The 19,719-nt window shown below is 32.1% G+C and overlaps 1 long non-coding RNA gene across 1 annotated transcript in view; it reads left to right on the top strand.

Moving 5' to 3' along the window:
• The window catches only part of LOC127707846 (uncharacterized), a 50,202-nt gene extending 30,817 nt beyond the window's left edge, over positions 1 to 19,385 (top strand). Inside the window, exons 3-4 of the long non-coding RNA XR_007985044.1 lie at positions 15,354 to 15,494; positions 19,371 to 19,385. This is a non-coding gene — a long non-coding RNA (uncharacterized LOC127707846). The remainder of the gene's footprint in view (positions 1 to 15,353; positions 15,495 to 19,370) is intronic.
• Positions 19,386 to 19,719: the final 334 nt, after the last annotated feature.

Here is a 19,719-nt window from a genome sequence, read left to right as displayed (position 1 = left end):
TGAGATTTGTATATATATGAATTATCCTAAAACGGAAAAAAAAACGAAAGTGAACATTTAAATAGCACATGGTATGAAAACTTGTCTATCATCTTGACTTCTAGATGACCATGGTTTTATTGTGCTGAATGTGTGACGTCTCCCATCATTCATATAAGAAATGTCGAGGTAAAATGATATTACCTAAAGAGCAATCATTCCAGAATATGATGACACATTTCATTGCTTACGTAACTTACTTGGGAGTGAAAGGAAACCCTCACTAGTCAACAATACCACTAAATAATTATAACAACCATAACCAGTAGAAGCAACTCTATAACATTTAATCTTTTATGATAATCCTAATTTCATTTTTTTGTACAATAGAATAAACGCTTTTTTCGCCGTCAAAACCTTTAAAACAGAAATTTAAATAAATGGTACGATTGAAAATAGTAGGAAATATGTGTCAAGAAGAGAGTACGTTCAACTATTCAGTCTGACAATAATCTATTTATCATTATACAAAATAGTTTTCAATAATTTCTTCAAAATTTAGTTACACTTTTTTCGTTCAACTGACATGTTCATGATAATTTTGTGTAGTTGGTGATAAATTGCTTTACATTATAAAAAAAAGATTTTTGCTACTAAATTGCTTTACTTTCGATAACACTCATGTCTAATTAATAACTCAACGTCTTCTCCTCTAAAGTTAAAATGCTATAAAGGTTAGTCGTATTTCCCACAGTGATGTAATTATTGTACACTTTAATTCCTCTTTCTTCGTGGGTTCTTGGTTTTAACGTTAATTTAAAATTGAAATAGGAAGATTGATTTGGCTGTTCGTCTTTCAAATAGAATTGTAGTGAATAATGATGAAATCGCAAAACAATAGAAAAAGAAAATATTAAGTAAAAATAAGATTTAGAATGGAAACTAGATGGAATTGTTTTAGAGGACTTAAACTTATGGTATGGTCCCCTCCATCTTTAAACGTCTTTCCAGTAAATAAAAAAAACCAGATACATTCTAATACTGAAAAATTGTTTTCATGGTAAATAAGAACATGTATTTGGTTAATGGTTGGGAATCTTTACTAGTTTCAATATATTTAACAATTTCTGATATGAAGGGGTGGGGTATGACACCAACCTCTACCATGGACTTAAATATGTCAAGCACCAAAAAAGATCTAGTTATGTCAGATAAGAATATATATAATTTAGGGATGGGGATGTGAACAGTTTTTGACATATTCGATAAGCAACGATATAAGAGGACAGGGAATGACCCCTAGCGAAAAATATATATGGTGTACTATGAAGTTCTTGTCGTGACAATTAAGAACATATATGGTTAACATGGTTAAAGGATTCGGGATATGAATAGTTTTCCGGCTAATTAACTACTAATGATATGCAGTGGGCGGTGCATGTCCCCAAGGGAAAACACCTAAGAATATACATTGTTAAGGGTAATGTATCTAAACCATCTTAATTATCTATTAATTGAAGCTGCATTGCAACGGTTAGGTTTTGCCATGGCAAATAAGAATATAAAGGTTTTGAGACGCATTTCTTCCTCAATTCCTTGCACTCCATAGAGTCATATAGTGAACAATCGTATCACTACCACATCTAATCTTAAGGGTCTTCTATGAATATTTGAAGGTCCCTATTGTGTATTAGCTACTGGATTTACACCCCAAAAAAAACGGTCAAATAGCGTATTATCTCGGCTTCATGTATATAAGTCTTCTACTCATAACCTTTCTGTGCTTTTACCTAATTCCCTTACTTAATTTAAGGAACTTGTTATTAACTTTGGTAAAAAAAATAAAGAAACTTACAACGCCATGGGAAAAAAACCAAAGACGACGAAAAGACTAAAAAAGTCCACCAAATACTGGGTCATATTATTGTTTTTTTATTGTTTTATCATCAATCAGGCCGTTGGGTTTTTTTTGTTTTTTTTGTTTAAATGGTTTTACAATTTGTCATTTTGAACAGGTACATGAAGAAAGGGAGAGATTAAATTAGTTTTTTTAAGATATCATTTTTCACAATTGTAATCTCAATGTGTGAAATAACGGTACATAGAAGAACGCTGAAAAAATCAGTTCTAAAACACTTAATATATGGTACCGGTATACTAGACAACGATAAGTAAATAAAAGATAAACACAGTAATACTGTATGAACGAATGCTTGCAGTTACTGAAATCAAGCTCAAAGTACTTATCAAGCTCATTTAGGAATTATGCCTTCCTACACAGAAATATCGGTGACTTTGGAGTGGATTGTTATGAATGCGTCGGGAAGATAACCTTGTCCGCTGTCTACGCATTTTGGCCATGGCGTTGTCAGTTTGTTTTCGATCTATGAGTTTGACTGTCCCTCTGGTATCTTTCGTCCCTCTTTTGTACATAATATCTATAAAAAAAGAAATAAACATTTTAATTTTGTTTCAAACTATATACATGTATAATCAAATTTGATATGTATTCCCAAAATTTCAGACGCTAACATTAATTGTATTTTATTAATAAACTTATATAGCTTGAAAAAAAGACTTGGAAGTCTATTCTATAAACTATTTCAACATTTGTAATTTGTATAATAAGGTGTTACTTCTAGTTGAATTGTCGTCTTATCATTTGTCATTTCTTTTCACTGCAGTGATTTCTTGTAGAGTTATTTTGATTTCACTGTCCACTGAACGTACATGACAATTATTTAATGATATCAGAAGTCTCCTTGAAGCTAATGCAAAATTGTTGCTAATAATTATTAGTGTTTATCTGTCTTTAGAAGTTGTTTTCTCTCAAGATGACCAACTTTTAACGCAATATTCATATAACTTTTTCATTTTGTCAAATCTGAGCATGTAAATAATGATTTGGTTGAATAGAAAGATATATCTACTTCATTCTCGAGAATTAAAAATAAAACAAAAACAAAAATAATTGAAAAGTTCAAAGGGTGTCTCCTTTTCAGACAAATCACTGCATTTTTTTTTTTTATTTATTCCGTTGATAAGTATAAACGTATGTTCTTTACAAAACCACACTCGAGTCACTTAAGCTTAACCAGGAAACTTTCATATAAAATTCCTTGTCACGTTTTGGAACAGTATGACACTGATGGTAAATTTGGTGGACCGGAAAATGATTAAATTTATGTAAGTAGCGAACGGTTAGTCCGATCAATCGATTACAAACAAGAATGATCTGAAGAAAATATTATCTATATTTAATTTGATGATGACCACAACGTGTGAAAATGATTTCTTGCTTAATGCCCTGGTTTGGTTTTATATCTAAAATAGATAAATAGACTCCGTAAGTTTTATTGTATTTTTATATAATTGATATATATAATTAATTTACAATAAATCACTGCCTTGACCATCCTTTGTCTTTCAAAATTTACAAAAATGGACAGTATGGAAAGCAATAAAAGAGAGGCGAAAGATACCAAATGGACACACTTTAATAATCGATATTAAATCTGAGACAATAAAACAATGTTAGAAAAAAAAGAGTGAGAAATAAAAGTGAAAGATGTAGAACGAACACATGTACACTATAAAATACCAAATAACCCACAGGAGTTACTTCAGGTAAGCGAACTCCCCCAAAGATTCTCCACAAGTTTATCTTTTAAATTATTTTTTCGTCAAATATTTACATAAAAGTTTACCAGCGTAACTTTTCTTTTAAATGATAATCTGAGGAGTAATCCAACTTTACGAGTGGTCAGTTTTGTCATTTTGATATAATAACACTGAACTGCAGTCCTTAAGCTAAAAATAGAATCGTTTGGTCATTCAACAATAATTAAACGCAAACAAAATGTAACGTCCAATGATTGACCGAAATGATACAGATACAATATAACCTTCGTGTGCACTTTATAGGATTGCAAGTTGACCGACAATGGAATGAACGATGTTACTACAAAAATATAATGAATTGAATGAACGTTTGTATAATATTGGGTCGTCGCCTGATCTTCAGAGAGGGGTCGAAATGTAATCTTTGCGAGGATTTTTTTCTGTAGTAATTTTTGCGTGAACCCCTGAGGGTTCACGCATATTTATTAGTTAGAAATATAGTCTATGGAGGAATATTCGGAAGCTAAATTATTGTTCATTCGGAACACCTATTCATCTTATCTGTATTAGCTTCCTGCAATTAAGAGCACCTCCATACGGTGTATCTAAGATATTTAAAACATGGCAATAAAGAATTTTCGAAGATCGCTAATTCACTTATCTGATATATGATAATAAACAATCTATAGATCCTTTTCAAACATGTATATTTATTGTAAAGCTACATTTTATGCATTACAAGGGTTTACTGACATGAGCAAAGTTGACAGTTGTACCCTTTGATAAACAAGTGAAAGTTAAATGGTCAAAATTTAATTATAACGACCTATGGTATCAAACATCTGTGTCTAGATATTCACAGAGAGATATTTTAATATAGTGCTGTGGTTTCTACATAATGAGTTATAGTGGGCTTTGGAATTTGATTTGTAACAATAAAATCATTATGCACACTTGTCATTTTGACAAATCAGATAAAAAAATCTGTTTCAAATGAAAATAAAACAAGCAAAATAAAGACTGTTCGTTAATATACATTTTAACAACTTTTAATGTTTCCTTTTTACAGTATTCTCTATCAATTAAGTTATCTTGTAAGTTAATTAAATGTTTATTTAATTCATTGATGTCACTATTATTTCAGTGACCGCTGCAGAAAGTCTTGACTCGTTCAAGAGACTACTGCATGCACATTAAATTTCAAGTCCCATGTTTTTATTTGCACCATGTATAAATGTTATGTACAGCACAAATTATTCCCTTTCTGTTAAAATTATTTTTGGACTTGTTAAGTATGCAAGCGCACACCAAACAGTGACAGGATAGTCAACCAAATGACGTTGGTCACTTAGTGGTAGAAGTAGAAATTTCTTATATTATTCACACAGTGTAATGCTCTTAAATTTATGTGTGTTTTGGATGTGCACTTGTGATTGGTAAATATTGATACGTTTCTTTGTTTTTAATATATGTGACTTAACATCAAGAATTCCATTATTATGGAATCGTTCACTTTTGTACACTTCGGTATCTAAATAGAGGGTGGTAAAAGGGAGGGTCTGAACACGGAAACACGTGAAATAACAAATCGCAAAAACGTTGCACGGAAAAAAAAACACTCTGGAAAAACGAAGCCAAGGAATAAAATCGTAAATATTAAGGAAAAAAGTACCAAACGTTATTACTCAGCAGTTCTTGGAGATCATGCAGTCATTATAAATGGACATGGCGACCCTGCATGTGGTCACCTTTTAGCGTCCATTAGTTGCATCCGATTTATCATAGAAATACAATAGGCTATTAATAAATATCTTGGGACCAGTTAATTAGTTTATAATTTAAAACAATATTTGGCCTGACTTTGAACTAGTCCTGGTTTATTTTTTAATCAAATGCGGGACAAGCACGAGAAAATAAGAGTACCGACACGAAACACGGAAAATAATTATGGGAAAACACGAAGCACGCACATCGAACCAAACACGAGAAAACGAGAAATAAAACGTCGAAACACGGAAACACGTGAAATAAAAAGGCCGAAAACGTTGCACGAAAATAACCCTTTACCACCCTCTAAATAGGCCATACTAGATGTCGACATCTCATATCAGAACTTAAGTAGATGGTCAATTTCGTTTGCAAGGTTAAAGAAATCTTCAACTTGCTCTAATTTGCCTGTGAAGACCATAAAACCGTCATCACTATTGACAGTGTAATTTGATGTTTTCTCTCCATTGGAACTTATCTAAGATTTTAATGAATAGGGCAGACATATGCATATCTGTGCATGTTGGTGACAATGGGCGCTCCTATAATGTGTTTGTATAACAGTCCATTAAACTCAAATTTATTGTTTCTAAGAATTAATTTAACAAATGCAGTTAAATCTTTTTTGTTGTGAATCTTTAAAGTATATTCTCCTGTGTGTCAATAAATTTTAATGCGTTGATAACAGTTTCTTCTAAATTATCAATGATTATATTTGTGTACATTGGCGTACATCATAGGCAATATGAATGCATACTTTTTTTTTACCTCGTGTGACTCTATTTTATTAATGATTTTTTTGTATCTTGAATGTAATAGTTATGCCTCTTCAATAATTGGATGTTGGACGTGTACTAATTGATAATTTAGTCTTAGATGCATGACTTTTTTAATTAGTTGTTAGTGGCTTTGAACTAACTGTCAGTAACTGCGAGTACTCTCAGATCTGTACTTAGTGTCTATTTGTTGTTGGGATATACAAGTACCCGGCCACGTCCACTCTGTGTAGTATTTCTGTTTGTATCCATCTGATGAGTTAAGCCTTTTTCAACTGCTTTTTATAGTTCGTTCTTATGTTGTACTGTTACACCACTGTCCCAGGTTAGGGGAGGGTTGGGATCCCGCTAACATGTTTAACCCTGCCACATTCTGTATGTATGTGCCTGTCCCAAGTCAGGAGCCTGTAATTCAGTGGTTGTCGTTTGTTGATGTGTTACATATTTGTTTTTCGTTCATTTTTTGTACATAAATTAGGCCGTTAGTTTACTCGTTTGAATTGTTTTACATTTGTCATTTCGGGGCCTTTTATAGCTGACTATGCGGTATGGGCTTTGCTCATTGTTGAAGGCCGTACGTTGACCTATAGTTGTTAATTTATGTGTCATTTGGTCTCTTGTGGAGAGTTGTCTTATTGGCAATCATACCACATCTTCTTTTTTATATTTATAATTAGATCAAGTAAATATCTCTCGCGGGAGAGTTACACTTATTGATGATTGGTCGGTAACGAACATTAATGTGTCCTGCTAGCTGACCAGTTCGCAATGCCTCATTACTTATTTCTAGATTAATTTTATGAATTTTTGGAAGAAAGTACATGTGTCCTCCATGTTTTGAATTATTATTATTCTTTAAGAAATTATACGTCTGGGAATCTTTTTTTTTTTCTCTCTTTGCTTTATATTTAACACTTCTCTCAACATGCCAAAATTGTAATGATTTACAATAAAAAGAAAATATTATCCTCCACACACATGGCCAAGATAACACTGATATACAATTTCTTATTCAGTTGAATTAATAATTAGAATAAAAAAGTTCTAAGGTTCACGTATTGTCTTTTTTTTTTTAAAAGCAACTTGTTTTTCTGGTACAGAGAAATGATCATGTACAGGATTAGGACAAATATAAGAATTAATACATTAACTACTCAGTTTTAATTTCCTTTCACACTGATGTAAAACAATCATATCTTAGGTTATAGTCTGGACATGTAAGTAGAATTTCAAATTTCGTAGCTACACATAATAATTAATTTCTCATTTGACTTCATTCTATGATAAACATAAAGCTTAGCGTTTTGGTCATTACTTCAGAAACAACATTATTGTGTATCTCAAAGAAGCAAATCGTAACGTCCCATTTCAATGACCGAAAGATCGATACAAACATTTCAATAATTATCGTATTGTGCACGTGAATACACATAGTCGACTGAAATAGGAATGTTTTATCATGGTACCTACGAAAATCAAATGAATTGAATACATATTTGTGTAAAAAGTAAAACAACAAAAAATACCGAACTCCAAGGAATTCAAAACGGAAAGTCCTGTATCAAATGGCAAAATCAAAAGCTCAAACACATTAAACGAATGGAAAACAACTGTCATATTCCTGACTTGATACAGAAATTTCCTTATGTAGAAAATGGTGGATTAAACCTGGTTTTATAGCTAGCTAAATCCCTCACTTGTACGATAGTCGTATAGAATTGCATTATATTGACATCAATGTGTGAGCAAAACAAACAGACATCATAGGTAAAAATGTTGAAATTGGGGTACAGCAGTCAAAATTGTGTTATAATCTTAATCACTATAAAAACAAATAACTACTTCAACAAAGAAAAACAAAATGGCATATGGACACTCAATAGACAAAGTACATAAGCAAAAATGAAATACAAGAATACAAAATTTACCATAGCACAATATCACAATGGCGGGATGTATAAATACAGAGCCACGCCAAAAGTATATTACCAAAAAAATGGACTAAATAGTAAGGGTTAACAATACACAAAAATACAAATAAAAAAGAACACTATAACACGTAATTAAGATGATAAACAACGTAGGTACCTAGAATCTATACTCCAAGACCATCATGTATTATTTGTGAAGTTGATACGGAATATTTATCAACAAGGTAAACGAGTGGTCGAAATATAACATTGATGAAGATTTTTCTTCTGCTTGTGTGGAACGAATAAAAAGTCAAATACCGGATTTAAAGAAAAATACAAGGATAAACATACATACCACCCCACCTTTCTCACTAACGGGATACTATTTTCTCTTATAGAGGTTATAATCTTGGCATGTTAGTAAAAATAGAAATGGTGTAGATTATAAATGCCGCTTTGATTTTAATGGGATGCTAATTTGCCTTTTTATTACTTACTACGATGAACCTACAGGAAGAATAGAGCTTTGAAGAATATTAGCGAGCTTGTTCTCTTTCAAAAATAGATATTTAATTAATCATGAATGAAATAAAATATTAAATAAAAAAATACCCCATTTTTCTTCCTTAACTGATGGAAATGCCCCTCACTAGTCAACTTGCAACATAAAGTTTCATCGATATTGCGCTGTTAAAATGCACGAGTAACAGTGTAATCAAGACAATTAAATGTATTAGCGGATTCTGAGCGAGGGTATTGGTAGTAACCCATCTTTCTTGGGATTTTTTAATCAAGTACTGTAATCTGAATCAGGAAAAGTCACATTATAACCTCTCGTATCCCAAGTCGAATTCCCAAACCAAAGGTTCCTGTTCTGCTTTTAAACAATCTTATTAAAAACGGTACGAGATCGGATCTTAATTAGATTGGTGTTAAAAGTAACTGGATTATGCCATGATGTAAATTTGAGTTGTTATTTATAAATGGTCGTGGGGGATAGATTTATAAAATATTTAGACAAAATATTGTAACTGGTTAAGAGCCTTCGAAAATTTAATACGTAAATATATTCAAAATAGGTAGAACTTTCAATAGGTATTAATGAGAAATTCGAGTAAAAATTGGATGATGGGTCCATTTCAAATTAACAACTGAATATATGACGAATAAACTTTGCGAAATTAAAAAATGGTAAATAGATATAAGAAGATGTGGTATGAGTGCCAATGAGACAACTCTCCATCCAAGTCAAAATTTATAAAAGTAAACCATTATAGGTCAAAGTACGGTCTTTTTTTAAAACATGCTTATTAAATACTTATCGATATATTGAGGATTACAAACAACACTGCTGTACTTTTTCAATGTCTCAGCCAGACAACAGTTTACCATAGAAAACCACAATTTAACTCGTTTACTCTGAGGGATTCATGACAAGCTCAAGATATCAAAATTCATTCAATTAGCCTTTTATGTCTCTTGTGGAAAAACATATCAAAGGTTTCTTTGAATGTTCGTGATCTGGTTAAAACAAAATTTCTTTGAAAATAGTCTGGCTGTCATTTCAAAATGTGAAAACAAAATCTTATTTTATATCTGAAGTCATAAATGTTATTAATAGAATTCAAACCTCGTGTGTTTTATTGATCAATATTATCCCTTCGAAACACGGAAAAAGAAGGATTGCAGTAATAATTGAAAAACTAATGAACTTTATTTTCATCAAAATCGTATTCCTGATTTTGAATGTCTTCCTTATTCATTTTGAGAAAAATACTGCTGTTTTGAGCTTTTATAGATGTGCAGAAATATGAAATAGTGTTGTAAAGCTGATATATGTGTAGGACTCTGAACCGTGATGGTACTCCGAACCGCGATGGTCACGCTGAAGTGCGATGGTTTGATGCTGAAGTGAGTTTTTGATCCGCTGAAGTGCGATGGTGGGATTGTGACGCTATCTTGTTGATAGCTACGCTGAAGTCCGATGGCGGTATAAACGCTGAAGTGCGATGGATTACATTAATCATAGTTCACATGTAAATGTAGAAGTGAATTGTTTGTTGGAAGTAGCTTTTCAGTTTTTTTAAGGTAAAACATCGGGAGTATAACCTGTTTAACTTAAAACAGTCATGATAAATAGTCATTGCCTTTCCATTCCTAACTGTCACGTTGTAGTGTACTTTGTAAATAGCTTCAGACAAAAATACAATTATTTATTATAGTTCATACAATCTTTTAGATATTGACCACTATAAATGCTACATAAAAGTTTATTTTCGTTTAAAACCAGTACGTATTGCAATGACTGAAACGTAGTAGTTATTTGAAATGCAAATATTACTTGATTAGTAAGAACGGAACAAAATACGCGGAGAATTTATACGGCTGTTGTGAACGAGAACAAGGAACAAGATAGTTTTTACTGCAACAGGAGAAAATATTGAATGTTTGTATTTACTAATTTGTACTAACTAATAAAAGAACAAAATCTTAAAATAATTAAACATCTGCAGATTTTAACTATAGCCATCACACGTCATAGAGACCATCGCACATCAGCGAAAGGACCATCGCACTTTGGCGAAGACCATCGCACTTCAGCGTGACCATCGCACTTCAGCGTCCCCATCGCATCTCCGAGTCCTACATATGTATACATAGATCTATGATATTGTTAATTTTAGTGAAGATATATGACTATTTTTTAAAAATGGTAAAATAACTACTAGGGAATTGATGGTATACTTTATTAACCACAATCAAAGAACACCTGTCAGATTCAACCGTCATTAACTAGAAATCCTATCACTGAGGATACAAAACCAATTGGTGACGATTATTGCGATCGGGTGCACGCCTTTTGTATTTAGAAAATACAGTGATTTAATCGTTTTTATTCAGCAATCCACCTTTCTTCTTTACAAATACAGGTGTACAGAACAAAGAAGTATACAGTCTGCTGAATTGCATCCTGCTTCTATTGCGAGCGAACGGTTAAAATCGAATTAATGTTTACGTCACAGTTCAATTTAGGATCCACATCGCAGTCGACGTTCAAGTCATATCAAATTCATTTAAAAACAATTTCAACGATTGGGACGTAAAAACGCGTAAATGTTAACATAATCCTCAATTTGTTGAAGGTAGGCACTACAATGTAGAAGTAGAAGCGTAAATGTTAAATTCTAGGATAATATTCGTGCATTGTAGGAAAATATGAAATTTATTTTGCCTCGCTACGAAACAGGAGAAAAGCTCGACGAGCCTCGCTATGTTTCTAAAGCTCGTACCAATAAATTTTATATTTTTCTAAATGAATATGGATACTGTTTATTTATGCAACGGTTTCTGTTTATATAGGGCAGTCGTTGATAGTTCCGAGCAATCATTAAAAAAATCAGTTTTATGCCACGGTAAGAAAAACATTTTTGGCAGAAAATTTTTATACACTAATTAGGATACTGTTACAACTTGTATAGGTTTTGTTTCTTATCAATGTTGTAATATGAAACCGAAAATGTCCATGGACTTTGTCTAGGAATTATGCAAGTTTTTGATTACGGGCAGTCAAGGTCAGCATGGTCATGGCATGATCAAGGTCAATATTAATTATCATTGGCTATAAATATTTTAATTGACCAATGAGGATAAAGTGCATTCTAACTCTTCACAAGCGTCAAGTTGCGCCCGCATTCTCGCAATTGCGCTGACTTTTTGTTTTGCCAGAAAAAAAAAGGATTTTCAATTTTGTCATGACATTTATCACAAATCTTGAGAGATATTCTGCAAATGAACTCGAATCTTTGGTACATTTTCCATGTCATTTCTTTGATCAAGAAGAAAATTTTAGCTGACAAAATCTTTTTTATGGTTAAATAAGACTGTAGTCAAGCATTTGCGACATATGTGAATAAAACAATGCCTTTCTAAACGAAAAATATAGCGCTCATAACATTTAAGTCCTTACGTAGTTCGTGTAAACAGATAAGAATATCATCTAAAACTCGATGATTGACGACATAATTTCCGTTTCCATCATGTTTTGTTGATCATGAGATTACTCGTGTAATAAAGTCGACTTTTTATTATATCACTGTCTTTTAACAAAACAATAATATGCAGATAGAGAGATAGATGTAGGCGTTTTAATTTTTAATCTAAAACATTCGTCATTTAAATATAAGTAGATTCAAATGGATAACTTTTAAACAAATCGGCTAATGATATTTGCGCCGAAAATACATCTTATCGTCTCGTGGTAGCGTTCTCGTGCTCGCCTAGAGTGTGGTAAGTCGTGGGTTTGATATCGGCAGGGTCAAACCAAAGTCTTCAAAATTGGTATTAGCTGCTTCTCTAGTAAGCCGGCGGCATAACGGAGTAAGAGCAAAGATTGGTCGGCTGGTAGCCAGATTGATGTGTGCGGGAAGGACTACACGATTTCCCTGTGGACTGTTGCCATGTGAATTAGTAAACGCATTAACATGTTCTCGTCCTGAATATGCATTTAATTTTACACTGGACGTTAAACAGCCATCAATCATCATCGCCATCATCGAGAATACACATTTAACAGACTGCTAAGTATTCACATGAAAGTATTAACATCGTACTCATTGTAAAATATTACGTAATGGCACGCGTTTTTTATATTATAATTTTGTATGCACTATGCATTGAATGTGTCAGTATAATTGTCGTTTATCGCATTTATTCCGGCGTTATCTGAAAAAAATCAACTTAGACCGTTTCAAGACATAAATAATCCTCGCAGTATAGAACAAATTGATGAAAGGATTGCGGTTGTCAGTTTTTACTATCCAAAAGGTTTCACTGATTTAACTGCGGATTTACAAGTACGACTCATCAAATAGAGATGAGATGCAATTTAGCATTGTAGCTCGATGAATATCTACATTTCTTACAACGATAGTTACTCGTGATTTACAACTTTATAGCTTTCATCAGATCACTTTAAAACCATAATTCTGTGAAGTTTTATGAATCCTTGATGCAAAAAGAAATAGGGAAAGGGCAAATAAAAAACAAAACTTGAGAATATTATAAGGGATTCAAGGCAGTGTCGGATAAAGAGGGAAAAGTAGGAGTTCTGATTCTTACTTTTACCTCGGATTTGTTAGGTTTTTTTAAGCCATATATTTTTGGAATTTTTATTATCCAAATTTTATACCTCAACAATTATTTGGTTTGGATTATCTATGTTGATTTTTTTCGTTTCCATTTTGACTGTGTTCCCATTGCTGTAATGACAACTTTAAAGCCAATTCTACTTGAGTGGTAGCTAAAACTAATTCGGGTTATATCGGGATTACTCTGGGGTTTTTTTAGGTATGCTGTGTTTCTTGATCGTATTTTGTTTATTATATTCATGAATATGTTTTTCACTATATATATCATTCAGAAATCGAATCTAACAATCGGTGATCAAGAGGTTGAAATTTCGGTAACTAGATCAGTGACAATACATTACCAAGTCATTAATTTGTACCACTTTTTCGTTCATTAATGATACATTTGTTTAAAATTTATTGTTAAACAGTGTTTCTATTTTAATTTGTTATAGATCTCGCTGAAATCTTTAGTGTTTCTATTTTTCTAATTTTATATGTCACGCAGTATGCTTAAACTGTTAAAGTGTTACTATTTTTTTTGGTTATATATCTGGCAGTAGTTGTTTAAACTTTACCGATAAACAGTGTGTCTATGTTTCTTAGATATATATGTCTCTCAGTACTTGCTTAAACTTTACTGTAAAACTGTGTTTCTATTTTTGTTAGTATTTGTCTCTCAGTACTTGCTTAAACTTTACAGTAAAGCTGTGTTTCTATTTTTGTTAGTATTTGTCTCTCAGTACTTGCTTAAACTTTACTGTAAAGCTGTGTTTCTATTTTTGTTAGTATTTGTCTCTCAGTACTTGCTTAAACTTTACTGTAAAGCTGTGTTTCTATTTTTGTTAGTATTTGTCTCTCAGTACTTGCTTAAACTTTACTGTAAAGCTGTGTTTCTATTATTCTTAGTATATATCTCGAAGTACCTGTTAAAACCAAACTGATAAGCTGTGTTTCTATTTTTCTTAGTATATGTCTCGCAGTACAGGTTCAAACTTTACTGAAAGCAGTGTTTACATGTTTCTTAGTATATGTCTCACAGTACTTGTTTAAACTTAACTGATAAGCAGTGTTTCTATTTTTCTTAGTATTATGTCTCGCAGTACTTGTTTAAACTTTACTGATAAGCAGTGTTTCTATTTTTCTTGGTATATGTCTCGCAGTACTTGTTTAAACTTTACTGATAAGCAGTGTTTCTATTTTTCTTAGTATTATGTCTCGCAGTACTTATTTAAACTTAACTGATAAGCTGTGTTTCTATTTTTCTTAGAATATGTCTCGCAGTACCTGTTCAATCTTTATTGAAAGCAGTGTTTCCATGTTTCTTAGAATTTGTCCCGCAGTACTTGTTTAAACTTTACTGTAAAGCTGTGTTTCTATTTTTTTTAGTATATATCTCACAGTACTTGTTTAAACTTTACTGATAAGCTGTGTTTCTATTTTTCTTAGTATTATGTCTCGCAGTACCTGTTCAAACTTTACTGTTAAGCAGGGTTTCTATTTTCTTAGTATATATCCCGCAGTACTTGTTTGAATTTTACTGTTAAGCAGGGTTTCTATTTTTGTTTCTTGTATATGTCTCGCAGTACTAGTTTAAACTTTACTGATAAGCAGTTTTTCCATGTTTCCTGGTATATGTCTCGCAGTACTTGTTTAAACTTTACTGATAAGCAGTTTTTCCATGTTTCTCGGTATATGTCTCGCAGTACTTGTTTAAACTTTACTGATAAGCAATGTTTCTATGTTTTCTTGGTATATGTCTCGCAGTACTTGTTTAAACTTTACTGATAAGCAGTGTTTCTATTTTTCTTAGTATTATGTCTCGCAGTACTTGTTTAAACTTTACTGATAAGCTGTGTTTCTATTTTTCTTAGTATATGTCTCGCAGTACCTGTTCAAACTTTATTGAAAGCAGTGTTTCCATGTTTCTTAGTATATGTCTCGCAGTACTTGTTTAAACTTTACTGATAAGCAGTGTTTCCATATTTCTTGGTATATGTCTCGCAGTACTTGTTTAAACTTTACTGATAAGCAGGGTTTCTATTTTTCTTGGTATATGTCTCGCAGTATTTGTTTAAACTTTACTGTTAAGCAGTGTTTCAATTTTTCTTTGTTATATGTCTGGCAGAAACTTTACTGATAATCAGTGTTTCTATTTTTCTTTGTTATAGGTATGGCAGAAACGTTATTGTGTGTCAGATGTTCCAGTGAAAGTGATTCTGAATGTGAAGATGATCCGAAATCACCATCGCCTTGTCCTGAATCACAACAACGCTCTGCTTGTCAAACCGTCAGAGAAAAGAATGTAAAAGGTAAGAAACCTGGGTTTTTGTATTTGAAGCCTTGTATTATCTATTGTAAAACAGCTTCAGATTATCTCATCATTGGCTGGTACAAATCACGTTAACATTCGTTCGTTACGCCTAAATACTGGAATTTATTTACAATCAACATTAGTAATCACGGTGTTACTAAAGGTTTCTCAACACCAATGGGTGGAGATAATTCGAAATATGATCTAGAATCAATCCTACTAGTTTGTTATGCACTTTATTCCTATACATTTTTTCATACTTGTTGTCCTCAAACTGTTTTTAAAATCGAGGTTATTATTTGTATATATATATATATAAATATAAACAAGTCTAAATTGAAAACAACGTTCAAACCTATGATTGCGTTGGATAAAAACCGCAATTTGTATACGTGTGCATGTAAAACAAGTTTCTTGGTAGAGGGGTCTAAATACAGCACAAACAACTTTTTCCAAAAGACCAAAAAGTGAAAAGTATATTTTAACAAAACGCATTTGACTAACAGGTCGAACAACTGATGTTCTTAAACCCTGCTGACTGCCATTGGCGATTGCCAAATAAATTGATCACCAGATGTAACATAGATCTTTTAAAATTATTAATTTAATACCAAACAGAAAACAATGAACTTGCGGAAAAGATGGTATATCGCAATCATGAGGTGCAAAAATTTGTACACCATATCCGGTTTTCGACAATTAATGTCTCTTCGGTGATGTTAGGGATCGAAACGGTATTTGGAAGGCCATATAATTTACCTCAATTAAGGATAAAATCTTGAATTTTAAAGAGTCAAAATAGGATGAACGGATCATATAAACCCGAAGGAAAATATAATACAAGCCCAAACGAAAAAATATAAACAAGTCTAAATTGAAAACAACGTTCAAACCTATGATTGCGTTGGATAAAAACCGCAATTTTTATACGTGTGCATGTAAAACAAATTTCTTGGTAGAGGGGTCTAAATACAGCACAAACAACATTTTCCAAAAGACCAAAAAGTAAAAAGTATATTTTAAGAAAACGCATTTGACTAACAGGTTGAACAACTGATGTTCTTAAACCCTGCTGACTGCCATTGGCGATTGCCAAATAAATTGATCACCAGACGTAACATAGATCTTAATTATTAATTTAAAACCAAACAGAAAACAATAAACTTGCGGAAAAGATGGTATATCGCAAACATGAGGTGCAAAAATTTGTACACCATATCCGGATTTCGACAATTAATGTCTCTTCAGTGATGTTAGGGATCGAAACGGTATTTGGAAGGCCCTATAATTTACCTCAATTTAGGATAGACTCTTGAATTCTAAAGAGTCGAAATAGGAAGAACGGATCATATAAACCCGAAGGAAAATATAATACAAGCCCAAACGAAAAAAAATAAACAAGTCTAAATTGAAAACAACGTTCAAACCTATGATTGCGTTGGATAAAAACCGCAATTTTTATACGTGTGCATGTAAAACAAATTTCTTGGTAGAGGGGTCTAAATACAGCACAAACAACTTTTTCCAAAAGACCAAAAAGTGAAAAGTATATTTTAACAAAACGCTTTTGACTAACAGGTCGAACAACTGATGTTCTTAAACCCTGCTGACTGCCATTGGCGATTGCCAAATAAATTGATCACCAGATGTAACATAGATCTTAATTATTAATTTAATACCAAACAGAAAACAATAAACTTGCGGAAAAGATGGTATATCGCAAACATGAGGTGCAAAAATTTGTACATCATATCCGGATTTCGACAATTAATGTCTCTTCAGTGATGTTAGGGATCGAAACGGTATTTGGAAGACCATATAATTTACCTCAATTTAGGATAGACTCTTGAATTCTAAAGAGTCGAAATATGATGAACGGATCATATAAACCCGAAGGAAAATATAATACAAGCCCAAACGAAAAAATATAAACAAGTCTAAATTGAAAACAACGTTCAAACCTATGATTGCGTTGGATAAAAACCGCAATTTTTATACGTGTGCATGTAAAACAAATTTCTTGGTAGAGGGGTCTAAATACAGCACAAACAACTTTTTCCAAAAGACCAAAAAGTGAAAAGTATATTTTAACAAAACGCTTTTGACTAACAGGTCGAACAACTGATGTTCTTAAACCCTGCTGACTGCCATTGGCGATTGCCAAATAAATTGATCACCAGATGTAACATAGATCTTAATTATTAATTTATTACCAAACAGAAAACAATAAACTTGCGGAAAAGATGGTATATCGCAAACATGAGGTGCAAAAATTTGTACACCATATCTAGATTTCGACAATTAATGTCTCTTCAGTGATGTTAGGGATCGAAACGGTATTTGGAAGGCCATATAATTTACCTTAATTTACCTCAATATATATAAATATCTATAAAGAAGTCACTCCTAACTATCTTACTACCTGTCGATACATTTATTTTTGGCATTGCACAAGTCATGTCTTCTTTGACTGTTCATGACGTTAAAATACTAAATCCCTGGGATGTATTTTAGTTGATTTTAGTCTCTGATGCATGATTTTTTATTATTAATTGTTTTGGCTTTTAACTAGCTGTCAGTAACTGCGAGTACTCTCAAATCGTACTTTCTTTTTAATTTGACCTGTTGATACTATTAGTAATGCTTTTTTGTTAATTAATGTTAACATGGATCTTCTCTATATACCAGCTTTGATTATTTGGTATTTAATTACTACAAATTTTCACTTCTTCGTACTATGAACATCAAAATTATTTCATTTTTCCTTAAATGCTGTTCTTGGACCTGTACAGGAAGTTTTATCTAGCACTAATTGTATATTTTTATTGTTGATATTCACCCTATATGTACCAAGTGTTAGATTAGTTTTATTGATATTAAAGAAATTTCTTGGTATTCCTAAACGGAAGATTTTATACACACAGAAGAAGAAGTATACTTAACAACAAAATTATTTTCATTTACCTGTGTATAATATGACGCAGGTTTCTTAAAAAGTGATGATTTTCTATAAATTGTTTGAAATTTCACAGTGATATCATACTTTAACTTTGTTTAAACCTGTTTATTTACTTTTGACTTTAATTACTTATCCCTTGTAATTTTTTATTAACTGTGTATTTGCATTCAGGTGTCACAGGTCAAATTTATTCGTTCATTGTGTGTTAATTTACGTTTTTTGATTGAGTTAAGCCTTCCAATTGATATTTTATAGTGTGTTTTTCTATGTTGTGATGTTATACTATTGTTTCAGAAAAGTGAGAAGGTTTGGTACCATTAAAACGTTTAATCCCCCTGCAAATGTTTGCACCTGTCCTAAGTCAGGAATCTGATTACAGTAGTTGTCGTCTGTTTATGTAGTTCATACGTGTTTCTCGTTTCTCGTTTTTATATAGATTAGACCGTTGGTTTTTCCGTTTGAATGGTTTTACACTAGTAATTTTTTGGGGCCCTTTATAGCTTGCTGTTCGGTGTGAGCCAATGCTCCGTGTTGAAGGCCGTACCTTGACCTATAATGGTTTACTTTTATAAATTGTAACTTGGATGGAGAGTTGTCTCATTGGCACTCATACCACATCTTCCTATATCTATATATTGTTTTCAATTTAGACTTGTTTGTAAATATATATATATATATACATTATTAGCGAACTGTAAATGTAATTGGAAAAAAAATCATATACGGTAATATGAAAAGATTGATTTAACTGAAGATATTAAAAACTAGCTATCTACCTATTCAATAAACAGTTCATCAATGTGACAGCTTTAAGTAGTTGGTATTGCATTCGATCGCACAACCGATGCAGCACCCTATACTTTTATAAATATTTTCTTTTTATATACATAATATTTGTTTACTCTTTTGTTTCAGGTGAAACTGTAAAATTTATTCGAGGTTGTTCAACTGTTTCACTGAAGAATAATATGGAAGCTAAAGCTTGTCGTGAACGAAATAATAACCTTACGGTGTGTTATGATCTTTGCTTCACAGATGGTTGTAACTTAGCAACACAATTTGGTCTCAGTCCATCTTTGTGGATATTCCTTATATTACTACTGTTTGCTTTATCATGAAAGGGACTTGGTATATATAAATCAAAATATAACTATGTATATAAATCAAAATAAGTGCAATAGGATCAAATGTAGTACGAACATGTGAATATTATATTGTTTTGGTTGTTTGTATATTTCATATAGACATTAGTATATTACTTAGC

The sequence above is a fragment of the Mytilus californianus genome, unplaced genomic scaffold (assembly GCF_021869535.1).
Source record: "Mytilus californianus isolate M0D057914Y unplaced genomic scaffold, xbMytCali1.0.p SCAF_7, whole genome shotgun sequence".
In the NCBI taxonomy this organism is placed as follows: domain Eukaryota; kingdom Metazoa; phylum Mollusca; class Bivalvia; order Mytilida; family Mytilidae; genus Mytilus; species Mytilus californianus.
This window is presented reverse-complemented; position numbering and strand designations above follow the sequence as displayed.